The 21,909-nt window shown below is 36.5% G+C and overlaps 1 protein-coding gene across 15 annotated transcripts in view; it reads left to right on the plus strand.

The window, feature by feature from the left end:
• Positions 1 to 21,909, plus strand: part of thrb (thyroid hormone receptor beta) — a 103,712-nt gene that overhangs the window by 44,619 nt on the left and 37,184 nt on the right. For 12 of the 15 annotated variants that reach the window (XM_047816511.1, XM_047816522.1, XM_047816523.1 and 9 more), the window contains exon 2: positions 12,158 to 12,224. The gene's annotated coding sequence lies outside the window, so the exon portion shown is untranslated. Of the gene's footprint in view, positions 1 to 1,210; positions 1,352 to 12,157; positions 12,225 to 17,870; positions 18,080 to 21,909 lie in introns of those variants that run through there. The other 3 variants (XM_047816513.1, XM_047816517.1, XM_047816520.1) reach the window with 3 other exon arrangements.

Genomic DNA, 21,909 nt, shown 5'->3' on the forward strand with positions numbered 1-21,909 from the left:
GCAGAGCAACTTGAAAGTCTGGTTGTAATTAGTGCCATGTAATAGTGAGGTTTCATTAGTTGCTAAATATAAAGTTTGCATCATTTTCCCTCATAGAACCTGTTTATATAAACCCTTTGCTCCATAAAGATTTACACTCACAAAACGTTTCATACTTTTTCAACTTTTCTTCACGACTGAAAATGCTTTATTTATGAAACATAAATACAGAACCTCATGGTACACATTATGTTATTAATGAATAAGATTCTGTAAGAAAACTGTTAGAAGCAGCTGATTTTTAGATGTTAAATGTATTCTAACTACATATTATAGCTAGTAATCGTCAAGGATTTCTGAGTTTTTTGTGATTGTTGTAGCCAAAAAACCCTCGATTTTGTTCTTCTTTTAAACTAGTACCAGTAAAGACTCGTGTCTTCTTCTTTGAATATTTTTTTAATTTGCTTGATTGTAGGTTAATTTATACGATTGCAAAACCACAAAATCCCAAAGAGACTGAATAATGGTGCTTGGGCTGATTTGGTACTGATTTCTGATTTTGTACTGTTTAAAAGAAGAATCCTGTGATTCAACTTGTTTTTCCACATAAAAGAAATCACAAAAATCTCCATTTGTTGCATTGCAAATAAAAAAAATTTAAAAAGCTGCAACACAATTTTGGCCATATCAGTCAGACACCTCTTTAAGATTTGTATGATGTCACGATATGCAATTATATCAAATTTTGGACTGGGGAAGAAACTAGAGAACCCAGAGGAAATTTTTCAGCAGGGTGCGCTGTTATAGGAAAATATTAATTAATGACTGTTTTTTAATAAATTAAAGGACTGTGTAAATTAAAGGGGTAAAGACGGTGAAAAGCTTTTGTTCAATGTGAGATGTAACTCACAGCACCTGAAATCAGACCAATACAGAGATAGTAATGTGATCTTTTTATTTAAGGCTAGGTAGAGGAAACATGACCAGCCAGAAATTAAATGATTAATAAGAGAAAGCGTCTTCACATGATGGCACTGGAATTGGGTCCTCATGTAAATTTAATGCTGTTAAAATCGGGCTAATGTCTGGCTCTCAGAGGTTAATTACAACACTGCCATGGGCATCGCAATCTCCATTTCACTCTCACACTCTCCTCCTGAGAGCCATTCTTCCAGTCTGTCTGCCTCGTTTTAACTCCATCAGCCTTCACTCTTCTTCTAACTTTCATTTCATCTTATCTGTGCCTGCTGTACAGTGCTGAGTCATTCTGAAATCTGGCAGCACTGGAAATCAGAGCTACAGTAACGTTGTGCGATAGCCGTCTTCCTGCGTGTTGTTTTGAGGCTTTGGAGAGCGTCGCGTACGATGAGAGGTGAGACTCAGTCCTGCCCCATTTCTGCTTTTGGTGACGTTCTACATTCTGCAATTATGTCAAGCTTTAAAAATAGTACAGTTGTACAAAATGCTAAGCCTGTAAGCTGCAAATCACAATATTATTCTCTGCGCTAGCTCTGCTCTATTGTCTGCAAATTACACAGTGATAAATGCTAAAGAGTCGTGCTGAATTACATGTTCGATCTCTGCCTTTTGTGGTTTTGCTTTGTTTTGCAACACTTCTAATCGACTCTTCTAGTTAAGATCTGCATAAAATTACCTCTGATTCATTTGTATTTCTTTTCATTATACTTGGCTTAAACAAGGTTATAATCAAGTCTTTCTAAACCTATAATTGATCCTGTGTAATAGTAACCAGAGTGTGTTTGACCTGCATAATAATGTGCACTGGAACAGAATCTAGTCATTAGTGCATGACCAAAAATCAGCTTGAACTCACTGTGTTGATTAATATATCCATCCACCCATCCATGTAAAAAACGACCCGTCTATCAATCCATTTACCTTCCAACCCACCCACCAATCCATCCATCCATTCATCCATTTACCAACTCTTCTGTCTATCCATCCGCCCATCCATTCATCCATCCGTCCATCCACCCATCCATAAATCTACTCACCCATCCATCTATCAAAACATGCATCCATCCCATCCATTTACCCATCAATCAGTCCACCCATCCATCTGTCCATCCACCTATCCATCAATCTATCCATCCACCCACCCACCCATCCAGTTATCGATCCATCCATGCATCCATCAATCAATTCACCTATCAATCCATCCATTCACCCATCCATAAATCTACACACCCATCCATTCATCAAAACATGCATCCATCCATCCAACCAACAGTCAATCCACCCATTCATTCACCCATCCATCTACCCACCCTTCTATCTATCCATCCATTTACTCACCCATCCATCCATTCATCCATCCGTCCATCAATCAATCCACTCATACATCAATCTATCCATCTATCCATCCATCCATCCATTTACACACCCTTCTGTCAATCTACAATCACACACAGACTCACACACTCCAGACATGTATTTGTACTGGGGGAAGAACCAGGAGTACCTGGAGGAAATCCCCAAAGCCCAGGCAGAATATTTAACCTCCAGAACAACAGGACAGAGGTATGCCCCTTTTCCAGCAAGGCAGTTTGAGTGCTGGTTCTGAGCCAGAGCCTAATTTAAAATAAGTTCTTTCTTTTTCGACACCTAAAGCACTGACACCTTTGTAAAGGAGCAGTAGAGACCCCTGAGTTGCAGGAACAACATGCTAACCATGATGGCAATATTAATTACTAAGTAATTACTATTCAAAATGTGATTGTGTTTTGCGATGTATTAAACAAAACATGTCACTTTGTGTTTGTTATCATATATCTTATGTTATAAATGCTGTAAAGAAAAACACAGATGTCACGTGTCATGTGACCGAAGGATCCACGAAGCCCAAAGTTCATAGTCTCTAAAGACTTCCTGTATTAGAAATGTTTAGAGTGGAGACGCCTGCCAAAAATGCCTAATAATCTCCTCCCAGTATCAACACAAGTCTTTCTGTAGGTTTAGAAAGTAACTATAAATCATTATTAAAATTAAAATGAGCACATTGGAAGAATAATAGGGATGTTTTGTGTTTCATTTGTGGTTTAAACACAGCTTTCTCTAGGTTTTCCTGGCTGTAGAAAGATCATTTGAATCAAATGTACCCAGTTTTTCAGCTGGACCTGAAAGATGGAGTGTCGGTAATGTAATATGTACAGTCTTGCTGAATCCTCATGGCCAGTTATTCCGTAGAGTCTGTGAGCCATTAAGTAAGCTGATTAATGATGTTGGCTCTAGTACTGAAAGTTCATTAAACAATTTCAGTTTTGTGTGATTAACCGATCCTGAAATATTGTTGAGTAATAAATCGCAACACAGAGAGTGAAGCAATAAGCTGTAAGGACTTTTGGAGAAAAAGATTTTGTGCCATTACAAAGGGTTTTGGTTACAACTGCAGGCTTTATTCTGCTGTAAAGCAAATCCAAATGCAATAGGGTCTTTTGTTTTTTTGCTTTAAGACTGACCTGTTTTTCACCTAAGGGTCCATTTACTGCCCAGAGCTAACTAATGAGCATCTGGAAAGCTGATAAAAATAAATAAATATATAAAATCTGTGCTTGTTAGCATTCAGCTAAAGCTATAAATAACCAAGTCAGTGTTGCTGCTTTTAAGCTCACAAGATATAATTTCACACTTTATTCATCTTTATAACTGTATTATAAATTAATTAGTAAAACTAATTGACTCTTTCCTATATCATGGCCACAGTTACAGACTTTCAATTGAAAGGGAATCCAGTTAAAGTTAGAATAAAGTTCTAAGTCACCTCCAGATCACATCATCTCATTTGACAGTGCTCACCTGGCTGATATCTACTGGTCTTTTTTCAATTCCAAGTCTGTAAATCTTTCTGCACAAAATTCCAAATTAAATAATCAAAATGATTTTTGAGCCAAATACCAAAGCCATAGCTTTTTAAAATACTTTTTTTATTTTATTTTATTTATTTTTATTTAATTTATTTATTATTTTCGTTTATTTATTCATCCGTTCATTTATTTGTTTGTTTGTTTGTTTGTTTGTTTATAGATCCATCCCCCCAAAAATACAAACATATATATATATATATATATATATATATATATATATATATAAGTTATATATATATATATATATATATATATATATATATTAGTTTACTTATTTTATATATATATATATATATATATATATATATATATATATATATATATATATATTAGTTTATTTATTAAATTTATTAAATTTTTTGCTATAGCTTATTTTCTAGGGTTTTTTCGCTCCGAAATGAGCTACATTATGCAACAGTCCGAACTTTTGTTGTTGTGATTTGTTTTGTAAAATATTTTTTTCTATAATTTAGTTTGCTACTGTTATATTTTTGAATATCTTTAAAAATAATATCTACAAACCCATTCGATTTTTGAATCTAATATGATTGAATTTTTTTTATTGTTCTTATTTGATTGCTATTCTTTTCTACACATTCACAATCTAGGCGAAAAAAATTATGCAATTTGAAGTGAGATTGTACAAAAATCTTAGGAATCTATTCATTTCTACAGGAGAGGCTTGATTACAAATTACAAAAGATGAAGAACGTAAGCGTGGTCCACTTTATAATTCATCACCCTGAAACCATCCTCTGATTGCTGCTGATTATTTGATTCTGTCCTCACAGAACTTATTGTCCTCATTTCTTTATACATTAAAGCACTTCCATCAGAAAATGAAGAGGATATTAAGCCCATGTTTTATCCAGCACTTAGGAAAACCAGTCCATATGGCCTGAATGGTTTGTCACTGCAGATTATCACAAAGTATTTGCATTTGTTAAGGACATGCAAATATTCTTAATAACACACACTGACTGGGTTTGAGATAATAATACCAGACTCAGATTGAAATATATGCTGAACGTTTCCACTTATATAACCTCAGAAAATTTTAATGAGTATATTATATTTCATATAATATTCGGTTTTAAGTAAGGTTTACATGACACAAAGAAATACTCATAAGTAACTTGAACAGTATTCTTGTTTTATAAGTTCAATTTCAAACTCGAGTAAAACAGTGAATAAAAATCTACATCTACATTTGGTAAAATCTGTTTCATGATAAATATGCTTAAAAGACCTCGAGAAATCTCACAAAAGGCAAAGGGAAATAACAAAAAATTTATTATTACTGCTTAATTGGTGTCAACATCTTTAAACGCTTCCAAACAAAAGTACTCTTGGGGTAAACACACCACCATCAGCAATAAAACATAAAGGAACCCAAGAGGAATAATTAACTTTGTGCACACACACACGCACACATACACAATTCATACATCTGACACAAATACAATGACGGTGAACCTAAAAAACTGAAAGAAAAAAAAAATAATGAAAGTGGAATAAGAACTTGGAATAAGAAATATATGAGAAAATGATCTATTGATCTACTGAATCCCGGGTTCACAGAGCTACCACTGATCTATGATCTACTGATCTATAACCACCAGAATTAAAGTTTTATGGTGCAAACACATGCAAATCCAGTTTAAATACCACTTTATTGTCAAATTTTTAAAAAGTTACAATTATTTTCCTTTTATTTTTATTTTGGGGGAACCTGCAAGTAAATATTAAATTTAAAATATAGATATTTATAATATAAAATTTTAAGAAGTAAATACAAATTGGTGCAATAAAGATAAATTAAAAGAAAAATAAACATAGATCTGTAAATGTAGATATACATGTCAATAAAGATAAATAAAATACAAATAAAAACAGATCTGTACAATCAGCAACGAATGGCATGGAATACGGACGATTCAAAAGCAATGTCTGATATTCATTAGTCAATTTTCAGTAAAATGTTACTTATTATTTCTTTTACTTTTTTATTTTTATTACTTTTTACTTTTATAATGAAAAGGAAAAATCCACACATTTGTTTTGGTCATATGTTCTGAACAAAAAATTGTAGCCGGTAATTCTTTATCCATTCTCCCAGAGTGCTGTAGAATTCATGTTGAATATTATTTCTATTATATAACTCCAGTCAAATCACGGATTTTTATATGCGCATACTCATTCTAATCTGTCAGAGTGGATAAATTGTAATGGCTAGACGAAAACCCCCCAAAATTTAAGAATAGTTTGCAAAACATGACAACGAGTTCAAGGACTTGGCCTTCAGATTTCTCAGAACTCAATCCGATCTCAATCTCTGTTAAATGCTAGACAAACAAGTCTGATCCATGCAGGTCCCACCTCACAACTTACAGGACTTAAAGGATCTGCTGATAACATTTGGTGCCAGATACCACAGCACACCATTAGAGATCATGTGGAGTTTGTTGCTCAAAGGATCAGAGCTGATTCGATGGCGCAATTTGAACCTAGATTTTTTGGTGGCATAATTTACATAACATTAGTCTGGTGATTTAATGTTATGTCTGATTGTTGTCTATATATATCTTTTTTTTTTTTTGTTCCAGTGAGTCTGAATCACTCGAGGGACTAGCACAAGTAGACGGATGTAGAAATGTGTCCAATTTGTACTCCTACGCTTCTTTTGCGTGTTTGACTGTAACTCCAAGCTACATTTTAGAAACCTAACACACTAAACCCGTCTTTATATCTTTAGAGTTAGAGACCAATATTCGTACTATTGATTATAGTCAAATAAACCGATGGCAAATCACTCCAGTAACATTTAGGGGTTTGATTCCCGCCTCCTCCTTGTGTGTGTGGAATTTGCATGTTCTCCCTGTGCCTCGGGTGTTTCCTCCGGGTACTCCGGTTTCCTCTCCTGGTCCAAAGACATGCATGGTAGGTTGATTGGCATCTCTGGAAAATTGTCCAGAGTGTGTGAGAGTGTGTGTGTGTGTGTGTGTGTGTGCCCTGCGATGGGTTTGCACTCCGTCCAGGGTGTATCCTGCCTTGATGCCCGATGATGCCTGAGATACAGTAGGCACAGGCTCCCCGTGACCCGAGTAGTTCAGATAAGCGGTAGAAAATGAATGAATGAATGTTTTTTATATGTTAGTATTTTTAATAAAAAAAAATATAGTAAAAAATATATATTTTAAAGATTCCAATTTGATTTGTCACATACAAAACCATACACAGTAAAAAAAAATCATTATTAATCATTTAGAATAATAAAAAGAATAAAGTAAGGAAAAAAGTTCAATAAATATAAATTTAATAATACATTTACATTAAAACTAGAGTTTACTATACAAGTGAGGGAAGAAAAGAAAAAAGCATTAAAAAGACAAAGTATGAAAAAAATAAATAACCATAATCGCTAACGGATGATTTATCGAAATCGACGTTTCAAGCACGAGACGTTACACAAAGTCATGCGTTAATGTAAAAATCAACAAGCGGTAGCGTTTTTTTGTTACAGTGTGTTTCAGATGTTGAGAAAATGAAGACTTTTACGCAGAACGCCTTCCAAATTATTAAACATTATTTACATATATTTTTTCAAAGTCAGAACGTATTGAAACCGTCCTCTTGGCTGAATGGGGAAGCTTTCGCAAGGTTGCGCCAAACATATACATCAACTGACGGATGCACAAGCGACATGAGGCTGGTGTACATAATCCCCTGTGTATGGAGACTCTTAGAGCAAATTGCTTTCAAGGAATAGTGTAGTAGGATGAAAAAGACAGAAATGCTTTTTTTTGTTTGTTTTCCAGATCAAAATCTAAATCAGATATTTTCAATCAGTATAAACAAAAGTCTGATATGATGTGTCAGACTCTTTAGTGGTGTAATGGATTGAACACCTTCATAATTTAGATGTTTAAGAACCAGCATTTTAGAAACAAGAATGTCAGAGAGCAGAAATGGTTTGATGGTTGTTTTTTATTTTGTGAAAATATTGCCCCAGTGTTTGACTCTATTGTATGATGGATGCTCCACATGATCTAAGCCTAATAATCAATGGATATGAAAAATGTTGGTTCTTTTGTTGCGTTAAGGTTTTAAAATGACCTTCTTAATTTTCTGCAACTGTAACACAACCATAACATTAAAAGCTCTAACAGATGAAAGGAATATCATTGATTATTTTGTGTGTAGAAAAACCTGTCATTCACATCATTTGGAAGTAGGGCTACACGATATCAGTGTTTCATATCGGTCATATCGATAATTATTGATTTTTTTTTTTATGACCCATTTAAAATAAGAACCAGGAGAAAAATATATTACCTTTAAACATTTTTACTTTACAAACTTAACCTTCCTCTGATCATAATCCCCTCAGTTATTAAGACAAAAATGTCAACAACCAGGAAAACTCAAATAATTAAAATGTAAACATAAGTCTAAAGTCACAACGAACACTTAACAATCATCTCTTAACATTTAAGGTGCAAAATGAAAGAAAATGTAAAAAATGCTTAATAAAGTGTAATAAAGTAGTGCAAATAGTGTTAAATATAAACAGAGAAACCTGAGAATTTAGTGCACGTGTAGTGCTAGGAAGAATAAAGTGTTTTAAAATATGTGCAGTGTTTTGTAAACATAAATAAAACTGAGGTAGACTGAGATACATCTGTAATATAAAAAACAAACCTGATACAGTATAGTAACATTGTTTGAAATATAACACCTGCACAAATATGATACAGTAGCTGAATTTTCCTCTTTTATTTACAATTTCCTCGCTCGCTGCAGCCTGTTTACTGCTTATCAGTTGCCGGTTACTGAAAAGAAATCCAGCACGAGGCAACGATATGGCGCAACCAAACATTGATACTGTTACATGATTGGCTGTTAGCGTGTCACTCCCCTACGTTGCTAGGTTACCATAGAGTGAGTGCCTTTGTTAATGCAACCAAACTTGCTTCGCAACCTCTGTTTTCTTCTGAAGAAGAATGAAAAATATCGAAAAAAAATATCGTGTTATCGTTTTATCGCCCAGCCCTATTTGGCAGACATCCTTATCCTGAGACACTTACATTTTTATCTTGTTTTATACGACTGAGCAATTGAGGGTATAAGGGTCCCGCCCAGGGGTGCAGCAGTGGTCGCTCTGATTCAAACTCACAACCTTCTAATGGCAATCCAATGCTGTAACTATTAAGCTACCACATTCTCTCAAGGTGTGGGATTTATTACAGATCAAGTAATAAATCCCCACACCTTGACAGGTTCCTCAGATTTCACCTTGCAGGCTTGATAAAAACAGAAATATCAGCCCTGAGTGTCTACTTTCATTTCACACGTGCCATTAATCCCCACTGCAGTGTGACATGATAAAGACGTTCAATGGTGAACATGAGCAACCCAAAACAGCTCAAATTCCATATTTTGGTCTTTGGTTAAAACAGTCAAGATCCTACTTCTTAAAACATTTTTTTAGTCTTCCTGTAGACCTCTAAATATCATCTAAATGCAATATTCTGCATGACTTTCTTCATGCTTCGCTTTCAGCGGTTCAAAGTACTAATGAGTTCATGAGCAAAGCGCCACCACATATTGTGTTGAGGCTTCCAGATATAACTCGATCACCATGGAAACTGTCTGCGAGGAGAGGAGAAAGACTGGCAAAGCAGTGCTGAGACACCCACGGGCCCCCTCTCAAACAGCGGGCATCTCAGTTCAAACCAATTACAAAGGCACCTCGGCGACTGGCTCTGACCGTGAGGAATACTGAACAGTGTGATATGAATGGAGTGCAGGTTCGAGCCGCACCAGTACCTGCACAATTCTGAATGAGTCGCACTATTTCAACTAAACTGATATATAAAGGGTCAGTGTGTCTATCTATAGATAGTTAAAACTATATAGTTTTCCCACTTGTCCAGTGATTTCGTAATTCCTTCCTTCCTTCTTTCCTTTATTCCTTCTTTTATTCCTTCATTTGTTCCTGTATTCCTTCGTTCCTTCCAACATTCGTTCATTCATTCATTCATTCATTCATTCATTCATTCATTCCTTAATTAATTCCTTCAGTCATGCCTTCATTCCTTCCTTCCTTCCTTCATTTGTTCCTTTATTCCTTCGTTAATTTCTTAATTCATTCCTTCATTTGTTCCTCCTTTCATTCGTTCGTTCCTTCATTCATCCCTTCGTTTCTTCCTTTCGTCATTCCTTCCTTTATTCCATCACCCATTCATTTCTTCATTCATTCCTTCGTTCCTTCAATCCTTTGTTCATTCCTTCATTCAATTTTTTATTCCTTCCTTGCTTAACTCCTTCCTTCTTTCCTTGTATCCAAAATCTTACACATAAGCTGCATTCAAATAAGCTACACACAATAACAGTAGAATATGCCGAATTTTTGAAATGTTCAAAAATAAATCACATAACATGAGCTCATATAAAAAAAAACACACAAACATCCTGTGCTTCTAAGATGTCTTGTTCACCAGAGTGTCGTCGCCATCTTGATTTTTCTCATCCAGAGCCTTTTAGCGCCGCCCCTCTGCCTCCTGCTACGTAAGCAGTGCTGCAAGTGTTGATTGCAGGAAGTCTCAGAAATCCTGTTTATTTTTGGGTTTGGTTGAATTCCAGCGAATGGGGTGCAGCTAGAATATGGGGTTCAGCTGACTGAAAAAAGTGAGTTGATGAGATGCCTTCAAAGATGCATAAAAAACTTTATAGTATATTGAAAGAAAACTATTCATATAAAAACATGATCATTCCTCATGATCATTATGCCATTAGCAACCCTGTTACTTATTTAATATTGACTAAAGAAGCGACATCGCCGTGAGATGGACGAACTCATTTTTGAATGAATAAATACATCTTTTTAAAGTTTATTTGTACATTTTTTTTGTTACATGTTTTAGGTTCAAAGAGCAAAATAGTGCAAACTCACAGAATCAATTTCCTACATTCAACAATTAAATCAGACTCCATCTTGAGACACAGTTACTTCCTACGCACATGTAAGTTATTCATGCTAATATAGCTAACATTCAATTTAAGCTAGCAGGCTGTGACTGTGCTAACTTCCTTCTGTAACACAGGCACTAGGGACTTTTTAGCATTTTGGTCAGTTGTCAGAGTGAGAATCTGAACGATCAGTGTGACCTGGTTTACACGCTCGATTCACACGACTCACAGCCGAGGTTCTGTTGAGATTAGAGTTGTGTTTCACCCTCAGCTGTTTCCTCTATTAGCGATAGTGTGAATGGTGAGTGGTGATGGTGTGAAGTAAAGTCGTCGGCTCAAGTCACTGTCAGACTTTTAGTTTGAAGAAATGAACATCACGTGAAGTCGTGCTAAGCTGAAACAGACGCTGATACTGCAACACACACACACACAAACACACACACATCATAAATCTAAATCATTTGTCTAGTTCCTAGTTGTTTATAATGTTACTTTTATGGGATAAAACGCAAGGTTGTCGATCCCGTTCACAATTTTCATGCTACAGGATTTTTGAAGATTACCATTTTGACTTTATTATTGAAACGTCCACATTCCTTCTGAAATATTCGAGTAAAAATTTGTCGTATAATTTCACACACATTTCCATCACGTTGCTTCAATCAGACACAGATATCATTAGGTATTTAGGGCTAGATGTTAGAGATAAATTTTTATCTTATTCTGTTGCTATGCTTCTGTAAAGCTGCTTTGAATGAACGGCAATTGTTAAAAGCGCTAACCAAATAAATTTAATTGTATATGATGTTATTTCCACTAGTGAGCTCGTTGGATTTTATGATGCATTGTTGGAATTTTTAGGCAGAGAATATTCCAGAGCACTGGAAGGATTTTGTGATTAAGAGAGAGACAGTGGTTAAAATCACAGACTAGTGAGCTAGGGAGCTGATTGAGACACAGCCGTAGATGGCGATCGTTTAACTAATACTGGGAAGTTTGTACTAACGCCTTCAGGTGCGTTCAGGATATTTTGGATGGAGAGAGATTTCCTTATCGGCTTTTTCTTCTCTCTCCTACATTCACTGACACTGGAGACTCCTTTTAATAAATGCTTCTTTTTACAGAAAATTGCACCAGGTCCATGTTTATTCATTACGTTTTGTTTATTCACAACTTTTTGTTGTTGATTTTTGGGATCCAAATTCCCGCGAATGAACAGTCACTATGGAAACGCTAACGTAACAAAGCAAAGAGGATCAACAGAAATAGCAAAATGTTAAAATTTCCAAACTCAGCTGTATATCTCTGTCTTTTCTTTGCAGATTCTTACAGACACACTGTTCAGCGCTCGTTAATCCTGGCAGGACAGAAGGATACCAGCTCTGTCCGGTAAGAACTTTTCACGCACGTTCATTTCTATGTGAATCATTACAAAGTGTTTACGTTCCACCGCATGACTGAATCATTACTCTGCATCGAGAATGTACACAAGCGCTTAGCGTTCACTGTTAAATCTCAAACAAATCAAAAGTGCCACTGATCTCGGGCTCGTAAATACAGTAAATATTTAGAAACATAAAATATATACAGTCAGGATGAGAGAATGACACATGGGTCAACATGGCAGCCATCTACATCAATGAAGGGGAACGTTTTTTTCTTCTTCTTCTTCTTGTTTTTTAAATAAAACATATTTTTTATATTACTACAGCTGAGATTCTTTAAGAATAGACAGCTAAGTTTGAAGTAGCTTCAATCACACTTCAGCATCCAGATATCAGAGCTGACGGCTTTATAAACATTAACATATACCCACGTTTCTGTTCTGTTATCTCTGTAGAATCTGCCGACGCTAATCAGAGATTGCGTCAGAGCTCAGCAAGACTACGCTGGGTTTTTTTCTTTTTTCTGGGCGACTCACTGCATTTTTTTTTGTTTGTGCGTGTTTGTCCTCGGTGGCATGAGCAAACAGTGTAATTTGATAAGTGCAGTGAGGGCATGCGAGCAAAGTCAGTTGATTTATTTTTCTGTCAGACAGACCCGTGTAATGAAAACACCATCTGCCGTGCCTCGTCCCCGTGCCCTCTCGCCATATGAGCGCTCCATATTAAACAACAGGATTAATCCTGCTATATGAAGATCTAAGAGTGTGGGGTTGGTGAGAGGATGATTGTGATCAGTCTTTCATTGGTGCAGATCAGTTAAAGGAAGAAGAAGGCAGGCTGAGCTAAAGGCCCTGTGAAGTGCACTTAATTTTATTTATTTATTTATTTTTATTTTAGTTATTAATATTTATTTACACCCCAAAATGTATTTTTTATTACCCAATCATATTGTTTTAAAAAGTACTTTGCTTTTTTTATTATTAAATTGTATTTCAGTAATGCTATTCCAAGACAAAATATTGTATAAATACTAGGCAAATCGCACCAGATACGGATCAGGCGGAGCTGCCTTCTTGCTCCAGGGTCCGCAGTTAAAATCCTGACGTCAGGTTACTGTTTGTGTGGAGTTTTAAATGTTCCCCATGTATCAGTGTGGGGATCACAAAGAGAGAGAGAGAGAGAGAGAGAGAGAGAGAGTGTGTTTTATGTGTGTGTGAGTTTTGTATGTCTGTGTGTGGTGTGTGTGTTGTGTGTGTGTGTGTGATTGTGTGTTGTGATTGTGTGGGGGGGTTGTGTGTTTCTGATTTATGAAGAACTGATTTATTTAGTTATTTTGATAAATAACAGATTTGTTTTTGTCTTTTGTTTTTTTTTTATCTTGACTTTCTTGAAACTCTAAATGATTCTGTGGAAGTAAGCTCAATAATCACGAGTACAGCTGAGGAGGCAAATTGCTTTAATGGAGATCCTCTTGTTCGCTTCCTTTACTTGGCTTAAATCTGAGTGTGTGTGTGTGTGTGTGTGTGTGTGTGTGTGTGTGTGTGTGTGTGTGTGTGTGTGTGTGTGTGTGTGGGGTTGTTTGGTTTGTACAGAATAACATAACCCAGTTACACAGAGACATATTCATTCAATAAGCTTTGTTCTTTTGTATTGCACTCTTTTGAATCACAGACTGCTTCAGTGCCTCGTGACAGCTGTATCACTTGTGTCTAGTGTTGCTGTGATGGATGGCAGGTGCTCTCAGACTGTACAACTTATTAACTAGTGTTTGTTTGCATGAAGTAACACTATAAATCATTCAAATCAATCAGAATATATCTAAAATAATTACAAACCATTTGAGCTAATGTTTTTTTTCTTGCTGTATATTCAGTGTTTAGCATTATTTCAGAGATAAAAGAAGGCTATAGTTAGGAATATTATCTACATGAGCTTCAAATTAAAGTCTAGAGCCATGAATCTAGAGTCAAGTACTTTTACTGCTGCACGTGACGAAACAGGAAGTATGTCATCAGAAAGCGTACATCTATCTGGCTGTATGTGGTGTTTAAACAAGTTCTTCTAATTTTTCAGTTTCAGTACTTCTTATTTGGGGGGGGGCAGAGAGAGGGGGGGGAGACAGAGAGAGAGGGAAAGGGGGAGAGAGAGAGAGAGAGAGAGAGAGAGAGAGAGAGAGAGAGAAGGGGGGGACAGAAATAGGGGAGAGAGAGAAAGACAGAAAGGGGGGGAGAGATAGAGAAACAAGGTATTTATTTCTCATATATAGATAGAGAGAGAGAGAGAGAGGAATATATCCTTTATAGATATATCATTATATATTTTATTTCCTCTCTCTCATATCCCTTCTTTATCTCTTATATATAATCTTATTTTAACGCTTTTCCCTTTATTTCTCTCTCTTTCTTTTTCTTCTTTCTTCTTCTTCTCTCTCTTTCCTTTTTTCTCTCTCTCTCTCTTTCCTCTCTTTTCCTTTCTTTCTTTCTCTCTCTTCTCTCTTTCTCTATTTTTTTCTTTTTTCCTCTCTTCTTCTTTCTCTTTTTTTTTTTTCTTTTTTTTCCCTCTTCTCTAGGGAGAGGGACAGAGAGTGAGGCAGTATAATGTTATATAAGTATTGTATATAACTACAATAAATAACCCACAACAGTTAAAGTTGACCCTGGTGCCAGTTGCCGAGTCAGCAGCCTTACTGGGTTGGTTCTTGTTTACAGTATTTGTGTGTCGTGTCTTCCTGTCTCTCCTTGAGGCATTCTGCTGTTTGTAATAACACACAAAAGCTCCAGGTTTGAATTAACACCTGTTGCATTAACTGTTAAATGTCCCACAAAGTACACACTTGTTTTGCCTAATCAGTGTGAAGATCTGCTGAGTCACGTGTGCTGCTCCTGCTCCTGCTCCTGCTCCTGCTCCTGCTCCTGCTCCTGCTCCTGCTCCTGCTCCTGCTCCTGCTCCTGCTCCTGCTCGAGCGTCCTCCAGAACAGGATTAGTAACATAATCTGGGTAGTCTGGGGAAAATGATATTTGATCCCATTGATGTTAAGTTGCATTTCAATGAATGTGATATAGGGCTCAAAAATATACACACCCCGAACTGATACACTGCTTTAAATATCATTTAAGCATTCATACGCTACTGTGCATCTAAAACATACTCTCTCTCTCTCTCTCTCTCTCTCTCTCTCTCTCTCTCTCTTTCTCTCTCTCTTTGTTTCTCTCTCTCTCTCTCTCTCTGTTTCTCTGTTTCTATCTCTCTCTCTCTCTCTCTCTCTCTCTCTCTCTTACCTCTTCTTTAAGCACCTAATATTGTCTCATTGTCTGTCTGTCTTTCTCTTTGTCTATCCTTCTCTTTCTCTCTATCTCTCTCCCTGTATGTCTATTACTTTCTATCTCTGTCTGTCTCACTTTCTGTTTCTCTCTCTTTCTATTTCTATCTCTCTCACTATGTTTCTCTTTCTCTCTAAACTTTCGATCTCTCTCTCACTCTGTCTCTCTTTCTCTCTTTCGTTCTGTCTTTCCATCTTTCGGTCTGACTCTCTTGGTCTCTGCTTTTCTTTCTCTTTCCTTTTCTTTTGCTTGTCTGTCTCTATCTACCTCTAAAAAGTCTTATATTATATCGCATAAGACTGTAGGTTGTTTTCTCTCCCTCCCTCTCTCTCTCTTTCTCTCTCTCTCTCTCTATCTCTATCCCTCTCCTCAAGTTGGCCATACTTGGGGGGCCAACAGCTGGCAGACTATAGCACTCAAGAGAATCAGGAAAATGAGATCTGTGTGTGTGTGTGTGTGTGTGAGAGAGAGCGAGAGGGAGGGAGAGAGAGAGTGAGGGAGGGAGAGAGAGAGAGAGAGAGAGAGAGGGAGGGAGAGAGAGAGAGAGCATGCACATGCATGCTCTTTGCTTTTTCTGCTTTTTAAACCCTTTGATCTACTTCCCTGAGGGACTCCCACATTTCGGCTAAGACACTCACATCACCATCACTCCGTAAGATCGCTGCCCGTGTGAGTCACCCGACCCAAACCCATGAGCTCTGATCATATTCATCAATAATGCAGGCTCTACCTGTGTACATCAGCTGAATAATAGAAGCGACAGAACCATTATTGACTTTTTATGGTCTGCCGTGGTTTAGCTGTCGGTTTTTTTGCTTCTTTGTGTTATCTGTACAGTTAAGTGCTCAGTGCTGAATAATGTATTATAGTGTACACAACTACGCCGCTCCCTTCAGCATGCACCCTGCAGCTGGGACCTAAGTCCATTTCAGTTTTGAGGTTTGACGGAGGAAATTATTCATGTAGTCATAAAAATCCTGTAAGTCCTGAAAAAGTGAGGCATAAAAATCCTAGCCAAAGTAAACATTGATTTCTGATCGAATTACTGCACTTTGATCTTGACTTTTTATTTCAGTTCACTTTACATCATTTAGCAGATGCTCTTATCCAGAGAGACTTACATCGTATCTCATTTTTATACAACTGAGAAATTGAGGGTTCAGGGCCTTGTCCAGGGGCCCAGCAGCCGCAGGTTTGTGGACCTACGATTCAAACTTACAACCTTCAGATGAGTAGTCCAACACATTAAGCACTAAGCTACCACATCCCATTAGGTCAGGGACTTAAGCTCTGTCTCTGCGTGTCTGCTGTAGATGTCCCTATTACTCATTGCAAATCAGTTTTCTTTCCTAAATGAATCGTTCTGGAGGGAGTTTTGGTGTTTGTGTATAAAATTATAAAACTTCGCTCCTATTGCTAGTCACTTCGTATTTGCATGAAGTCCAACTTTGTCGAGTCACTGATGTGGACACACCCACATCTAGTCTCTAACGGTCACCAGATCTGGCTAGAAATGAACGATCTTCTGTCGATTTTTCGACTCGCCGCATGTGCGTATTTGTGTATTTGTAAAAAATGTTTAAGAAATAAAGTAAGTAAGCAAACATTAACGTAATCATATAAATATAGTACATATAATATCAGAAATAAATGTTAAATATAAATAGAACTATCAGCTATATGCAAACACTTGAGTTAAAGGAAAACTTTAAGACTTATTAATATAATATAGGGAAATCCAATATAAAAACACCAAATTTTTTTTTATCCCATAGAAGTGTTTGACTTCAATCTTCGATCTCTGCTTGTTCATTTCATGCCCCGACCTGCCAGTGCACTCAACCTTTTATGGGGTTTTGTAGGCGTCAATAAATGTAAATGGGCTGCGGAATGTTGTGGAAGTGTTTACGTCTTTCTTAAACCTGTCAGGAAATTCCCTTTATGTCTACATGAAAACTCTGTAGATGAGCTGCACTTTCAGTGTGTGCTTTCAGTGTGAGTTCCAGGGTTTAAATCTACAGTAGTTTAACACAGTTACGTTAGGATGTAAGGAAAGCTAGGAAGCGCTGAAGGCTTAGTCTCGGTCTTTAAAATATCATCTCTGTGCCATTTCTCAGAAGCAAAACATCACATACATGTAGCTATCATTTTCAGAATTTTCAAAATTCCATTCGTCGATTCTTTTTTTCTTTAAAAAGCTCCAGTAGCGTGTTCCATTCTGAAGGTAAGAATCTGTAGCAGCCTCGAGCATCGCGCAGCTAATCAGTGAAATGCGTGGAAAATGTCAAAAACCAGGAAGCCCTTTGAGATCTCTACTGGTAGGAAATCCCCTCCGGAAGGGGCCCCGTTTTGCTAGCGTGCCTGTAAATGAGTTTAAATGGTTGTGCATGTGGTGAAAATGAAGAGAACTTACTGATGAATTATAAGAAATATAAAGAAACAAAGAACGAGAGAGAAAGCAAAGGAGGAACCCGGGGAATGAGGACAGATTTAATTGGTGGAGATGATGAACCAACATCATTATTGTCAAGCAAGCAGGTAGGAAATGTGGGTCATGTTTTGGAGTTTGGAAGCTGGTTTTCTAGATATGATGTGATTTATTTCAGGATTGAAGATTTGTCCTACATAGTTTTATACAGTGCAACAACTAGCATGGATTGTGTGTGTAAACAGATGGATAAAGCAAATAGACATGATAAGAAATAATACATGTGTAAAATAGTGATGTACCAAACAGGCGACAGTGTAGTGTGTGGTGTGTACTGTAAATGAATGAAAAAGACAAAGTCACAAAGTGTCTTTATAGAGCCCTGAATGATCAATATGATGGCATGTCCATGTTAAAGAGTCTGATTAGACTTCCTTGGGGAAGAAGCTTCTCCTATGACTCTCAGTTTTTACCTATAATTCAACTCTGTGTTTTGGGTATAAGATCGGGACAAATAATAAGTTCATTAGCAAGCCTGCTAGGCAAGACAGTTGACTGACTAGCTTAAAAAAACTAGCTAGCTAGCAATTTAATAACATATGACAAGCTAGTTAAACTTACAGTTGTGTTCATACAAACTAAGGGAAACATGTTGAAAGTGATCTCTTATTAATGTAGCACATTGTGTTTTCTGCCTCAGTGAGACATTGTGTAATGTTTTATGTATGTAAGTCATGTAAGCTAGCAGGTTCAGATTCTTACTGACTGCATGTACAGTAGTAAGCAGGAGAGTCATGATTGCAGGATGACGGATTAGTTCCAAGCTTTATTTTCGCTAATTTTTGGTTTGCGTGTTCCCAAGTTAACAGGCTAATCGATGGTTGTAGCGCAGCAGTCAGGCACAACACACCATTATGATGCAGTGTTGTTTTTTTTAGTGGATAGAAGGTTTGCCTCACTTCTAGGGTTAGGGGTTTGATTCCTGGCTCCTTCCTGTGTGTGCAGTTTGCTTCAGTTGTGTGTGTGTGTATGTGTGTATGTGTGTGTATGTGTGTGTGTGTGTGTGTGTGTGTGTGTGTGTGTGTGTGTGTGTGTGTTCATGATTGTGACCTATGACTTGTTGGTCCCCTGCATTTTACCCTCAGACCTTCTGTGATAGACTCCAGGTTCCCCCAAGACTCGGTGTTGGTAAGCGACATACAGTAGAAAATGGGTGAATGGATGGATGGAAGCCTGTCAGGCAACTATGAATAAAAACACATTATAGCTATATACAGCTTTTCTATATACATGCATCATGATTTTTGCAACAGCAGCCAACATCAAGCAACAGCGAGACAAACAACACATGGGATGCAATTTCGGTATGACGCAGTAAAGCGACAAATCCAATTAACTGGCTCGAACGAAGCTTTGGAAAATTTGTAGAGCACTTACAATACTATTACAGTTCAAAAACGTTCGATGTCCGATTTAAGAAATGGAAGAAACACTAAAACTGTGGTTTCATATGTTTATTAAAAAAAGAGAGAGTCAGTTAGCTTTCGTGCTAATGTGCTTCAGCAAACATCACAACTTGTTACACTGAAGTAAATGTTCCGCTGTGCCATTTTCGACTTAGCATTGTTTTCTTTTGAGCTAAATAGAGAAGGTTTAGTGTTCGTTAACGAAGAGTCAAATTGACTGAGCTAGCGTTAAACAAGTAGCTATTTAGTACCAGTTAGCGTTTGTAACCACACGTTTCAGGCAAAAAGAGAAAATAAACTGTTCCACACGATGCGTCAAATCTTAACTACTAAGCTTTTTCATTTAGTAAAAGGAAACATAAACGGTCGTCTACTCTTATTGTTCATCCAGTTTCAGTGCTGCAGGCTTTCAGAGAGGAAGCAAATGACTGCAGATGATTTATTTATTCAGTTTATTCTGACCCGACCCGGTCTCTATCTAATCGTCTATGATACACTTCTCAGCTAAAGTCACTCAGCATTTAGTTTTAATCTTGAGCTTCAGGATGGCCGTCGTGGTTTGGAGATAAGCACGTTTTCCTCTGCGCTTTGTGCTTTCTGTTCCGCTGGATGTTGCTGCAGTATTTCATCGTCTGAAATAAAGGATATCCTGAAATTCTGCCCTTACTGACCTCATTACAAATAAAGGTGCTGCCCGTGCACACTTTAAAAATGATCTGTTGCCTTTCATCTTTTTTTTTTTTTAACCAGAAGGGGAGTTATGGGAATGTTCTGAGGCAACCATTATTTATTCAGAGGAGACAAAAGAAATCCGTTGTGACTGAAACTGAACTAATTTAGAAATGTATTCACTTTGGAATATCTGTAAAACTCCAAAGGTCAAAGTTAATAAACTATTGTACGAGAATATATGATCCAGAAGAAATATCCAGAGGAACCTTTATTATGGTGCAGGAAATGTCAGTAATGACAAGATCTTGGTTTAAAGGTCAATTCGTTCATCAAGATTAGTCACGATTGGAGATCTAGTGGATAAATAGCTAAAGTACAACCAGACAGAAACTACTTGGACTATTTATTTATTTTTTCCATTTTTGTTTTACAGAAATTTCAAAATTCAGGATATAAATTATATATATATATATATATATATATATATATATATATATATATATATATATATATATATATATATATATATATATATTCCCCGTGTTCAGGGAAAACGCCCACATTTCTAAGAATTTTCTTAAAATTGCGTCACTCAAGGTTTCTACCTTATTATGTCTCAGGGTGTCTTGTGGGGATAAATTTCACTGGAAATATATATATATATATATATATATATATATATATATATATATATATATATATATATATATATATATATATATATATATGTTTCACTGGAATATATATATATATATATAAATATATAAATTTCAAACGAAATAGAAATTTATCCCCACAAGACACCCTGAGACATAATAAGGTAGAAACCTTGAGTGACGCAATTTTAAGAAAATTCTTAGAAATGTGGGCGTTTTCCCTGAACATATATATATATATATATATATTTCCAGTGAAATTTATGTCTTGTGGGGATAAATTTCACTGGATATATATATATATATTTCCAGTGAAATTTATATATTTATATATATATATATATTCCAGTGAAATTTATCCCCACAAGACACCCTGAGACATAATAAGGTAGAAACCTTGAATGACGCAATTTTAAGAAAATTCTTAGAAATGTGGGCGTTTTCCCTGAACATTAAAGAGAAGATCTTAGTAAAGATAAAAGTTATTCATAAAGCATCTTAACCCTTAAAAGAGCTCTAAAGGTCAGTAAGAGTTAGGAGAAGTGAGGAGTTTACTGGTGTTGCTAATGCCACTGTATAAACAATTCTTTTTCTAGTAAGAAAATAAAAAAAGAATTGTATATTGCACCTTTAATCTTTCGTTTCACTCGTGGATTATTTCCTTTTGAGTTTTAATGAGTGTAGTTGTATAGAGCGTAGGAAACTCTGTTAGACCCTGACATGTGAGTTACACTGTGAATTATGCATCGTCTTTTATTGTCCCCGCTTAAAAATTCAATTAGCTCACCATTCTCTCCGCCTGCTGAGAATGTGCCAGTGAAGTTGGATACTGCAGACACACAGCTGTTAGTTAAGGTTCTTGGCCAGTGACTCATGAACTCTGATCTCGAACTCTGATAGCTTTTTTGATCCAATTTAGATCACAGATTGTTCTGCAGGCTTGTTTCAGGAAAATCCAAATCGGAAGCTAAAAACAATTCTGTCATTTCTGTATACACAAATATGCACTCGCATACACACAACTCTTGGTTCTGCAAAACCAAAACTCGTTTCTTCACTAACTCATTACGCAACACGACTTGGTGCATGTTTAGGCGGTGAGACGGATCGCAGCAGGTGAGAGTTTTATACATGTTCTTTTCTTCC

This window comes from Tachysurus fulvidraco, chromosome 7 (assembly GCF_022655615.1).
Source record: "Tachysurus fulvidraco isolate hzauxx_2018 chromosome 7, HZAU_PFXX_2.0, whole genome shotgun sequence".
In the NCBI taxonomy this organism is placed as follows: domain Eukaryota; kingdom Metazoa; phylum Chordata; class Actinopteri; order Siluriformes; family Bagridae; genus Tachysurus; species Tachysurus fulvidraco.